Source organism: Limulus polyphemus, unplaced genomic scaffold (assembly GCF_000517525.1).
Source record: "Limulus polyphemus unplaced genomic scaffold, Limulus_polyphemus-2.1.2 Scaffold9520, whole genome shotgun sequence".
NCBI lineage: Eukaryota > Metazoa > Arthropoda > Merostomata > Xiphosura > Limulidae > Limulus > Limulus polyphemus.
Window position 1 is genome coordinate 14,857 of NW_013675130.1, and position 3,823 is coordinate 18,679.

The 3,823-nt window shown below is 36.8% G+C and overlaps 1 long non-coding RNA gene across 1 annotated transcript in view; it reads left to right on the top strand.

Moving 5' to 3' along the window:
• Window positions 1–3,823, top strand: part of LOC111083440 — a 12,339-nt gene that overhangs the window by 7,958 nt on the left and 558 nt on the right. The window lies entirely within an intron of this gene.

Here is a 3,823-nt window from a genome sequence, read left to right on the forward strand (position 1 = left end):
TCAACGTTTTAAAGTGGCAGTATTATAAGTATCAACGTTTTAAAGTAGCAGTATCATTTGGTTTATTGTGTATCTTTGTGCTTAATTACAAACAAAGAAACACAACTGTTTTTGTGTGTGTGTGTAAACCTATGGTTTTGAAACATCTTAGAATTCCTGCTGTTTAATCAACGTCCTAAAAGCGCCAATAAATGAGGTCTTTTTTTCCTATATTTTTTAAGTCGCCATTCTACATGGAAAGTCATTATTATGTTATTGAATCTATAATATATATATATATATATATATATATCGAGTTCTGATTTAGATATTTTTAATTCTCTTAGCTATCTGATGGTTTTAGATGCTTCTAAGCTGTTTGTCTCGTTCAACGTTTTAAGACGAACTTTGCAATTCAATGAGGTTTTAAAAAAAAGCTCCTTCAAGTAACATCTAATTATTTCTGTTCTGGAAATCTAGGTGGCTTATTAAAATAAACAACGAAGAAAAGGCTTGTTAATCTGTTCTGAACTTTCGTTCAACCGACTTGTCAGGCGCGGCCGAAAATAGTTGCGTTGCTGTTTCAGTAAAAGATCGTCTTTAATTACGAAATTTAAAAATAAGCAAAAGACTTGGTAATTCACTTAATCAATCTTGGGTGATATATCATACAACGTAATTTTGTTTCTTCATTTAAAACGGGAAACTTCATAGTTCTAATCTTTCTACCATAGAATTTTATTAACTTGTACATTATGGAGAGTTCATATAAGTTATTATATTTCTAACTGTTACACTTTCATAGGTTTCTTTATGAGCGTGATTTATTAATATACGTGTGTCCATAACAGTAGCTCGGTAGTGACTCTTAAGGTTTCTAACGCTAAAAACAGGGTTTCGATACCCTTGATGAGCACAAAACAAATAGCTCAATGTGTAGCTTTGTACTTGCCCCCTAGTGGCACAACGGCATGTCTGCAGAGTTACAACGCTATAAACCGGGTTTCGATACCTGTGGTGGGCAGATAGCCCATTGCGTAACTTTCTGCCTAATTACAAACAAACAAATTTTGTGCTTAATTCAAACACAGCTCTTCTCATCACGCATGACTGGACTGTGAAACAAATACACATATCAATTGCGATCTCAAGTACTAAGAGTTTGGTTTCGATTTTTCTACACTAGGAGGACTTTTTTGTAAGACATTTTATTCACTAACTGAACAACAAGCTGCATCTGATACTTGATGTAAAATAGCCTAATTCTGTTTGTTCATGTGTAAAAAGTAATAGGTTTGAATTGTTACATGACCAACTAAAACGTTTACGAGGCTGCTAAATTAGATATGCGTGCTGTATACTCCCTCAAAACACCGAATAAATGTTCTAGAAGAAATAAATTGTGTTTAAGTTGCCCACATTAACGTATACTACGTGTGGTGAATAAAACACAGACATAATGTAGCATGCACTAGAAAATTAGTAGTGGTCAATAAATTTCCTCACGTCAACAATTAGAATTATCCTAGGGCTACAATGTAACTAGTGCGCTCCCTATATTTTACTCACAACACTAATAAGGAGAATTATTCAGTGACAAGACAAACTCAGAGGCCATTAAAGTACGCTACATCTCCTCATATCGATAATAACAAGTATTCTCGAGCTGGAAAATTACTATTGTACGATTTCCTTATAATAATAATAATAATGAGGGCCTTGCATGGGCCGGTGGCTAGAGTACTCTGCGAGTGGTAAGTTCATATCCCATGACCGAACATTGGTCCTTTGAGCTGTGCGTATATTATAATGTGACGGTCAATTCGATTAGAGTAGCCCAAGAGTTGGCGGTGTTGACCAGCTGCCTTCCTTCTAATCTATCATTTCTAAATTGGGGAAGGCTAGCGCAGATAGCCATCGAGTAGCTTTGCGCAAAATTCAACAAACAAACAATAAAGAGTTGTATTCTGGAGCTAGAAAATTACTAGTATGAGCTTACTTTTCCTCATAAGAATATTTAATTTTAAGATTCAACGTGCTGTTGGATACAAAGAACTGTAAATAATGTATAGTGATAGTCTTCCATCAGCTAGACGTACTCTATAGAGCACCAACTCATGCCTTCCCTGATAAATATAGAATGTCGAGTACGTTATATTGAAATTATTTTGAATATGCGGACCAGCAAGTGAGATAACAACCACAGCCGATACACAGCCGCGGTGGAAAGCATATATCAGAACTATATCTTGGCAATACTTGGCTTGTCGTGGGGATAAGTAAATGCCCTTTCCGACTCAAAATATTTATACACTGATTTCATAAAAATGTGTTCGGATCGGGGATCTAGAGTTTCGAAGACAGAAAAAAAAACATTGTAGTTAATGGCATTGTAAAACAGAGGAATATGGATCAACTTGGGACATATAAAACATCCAGGAAGATACCTGCAATAGGAAGTATCCCAGCCATAGTGAGAAAAGTTTTATAACAGGTGAAATTCCACGAACACAAAGTGGAACAATAGTCAACATATTCAAGAAGGATCTTCGTCTTGAAACAAAGCCAACAGGGTATGGGTTCACCACGATACCCCAGGCAGTTGGAAAAACAAATTGGTATTCATGCTATTCCAGAGTTTTTAAAATACCTGTCAAGTCGCCGAATGCCGTGAGAGTGGATTTCTGTTTGACTGGACTGTTGAAACAGCCACTGGGAAACCGCCATCTTACTATATAATATGGATTATGGAAAACATGCAGGGACGTATTGTGTGCTTTAGATACGACATCCTTATGATGGAACCTTCTGCTATAGAAAATAAGCTGCGGAATATTGTCAAGATGTGTTATCATCAAGCCAAACTTGATAGTTGATTACGGATATCGTTTATAAATCCATATATACTTTAAAGATCTTACATTTTCAAAAGTTAATCGCGCCACTTCAGGTAGAAGATACTGACTGTATAACGATGTATATTTTGATAAATTTATTTTTTCCTATATTCGCGCAAAGCTACATAAGGTCTTTCTCCGCTAGCTATCCCTAATTTTGAACTTATAAGCTAAAGAGAAAGTAGCTAATCAAAGCACTCACCGCCAACTCCTGGGCTACTCGAATCAAATATTGGGATTTGATCATCACTCTTATAACGCATCAATGGCCCCAAAGTGCGGAGCGCGATTTTTCGGTAACGGGACGCGAACCATGTACCTTCAAACTCTCAGTCCAGCACACCAGCCACTAGGCCAAGCTCGGCCCGACAAACTGTAAGAATCCAAGGGTGAACCATCCAGTGTATTAGTTATACTCCGCGGATGTCAACGCTTGGGTTACTTACCACACTTAAGTTGCTTCGTACGTGTTTTATTAAAGTCGTGAATAAGTCTGCTGATAGTTATTCATGATGTTAAGAAAACACATACGTTCAAAAATAGCATTAAAGACAAGAGTACGAAAGGTGGACCTTCTTCATGAAGAGTAAACTGATTATGTTGAAAATGATGTATGAATGACTTGCAAGGTGCTGCCTTAGAAGAATAACTGTACAGTAGTGAAAGTAAGACTTTCCTGTTCCATTGAAAATGTTTCCATAGTGACTGTTGTCAGGCAGATGTTTCTATAGTGACTGTTGTCAAGCGAATGATTTATTTGGATACACAAATCTGGGCTTTGAAACAACTGATTCTCGGCAATGAACGAACGATGATGAATGGTTGGATTACTACTACGTCTACACCACAAGGTGAACTATATTGTTTCAGAAAGACTCTCGACGTGACTCCATATAGGCAAAATAAGGACCAGTCCGAGTTTTTAAAAGGTGGCGTACCGTATTTTT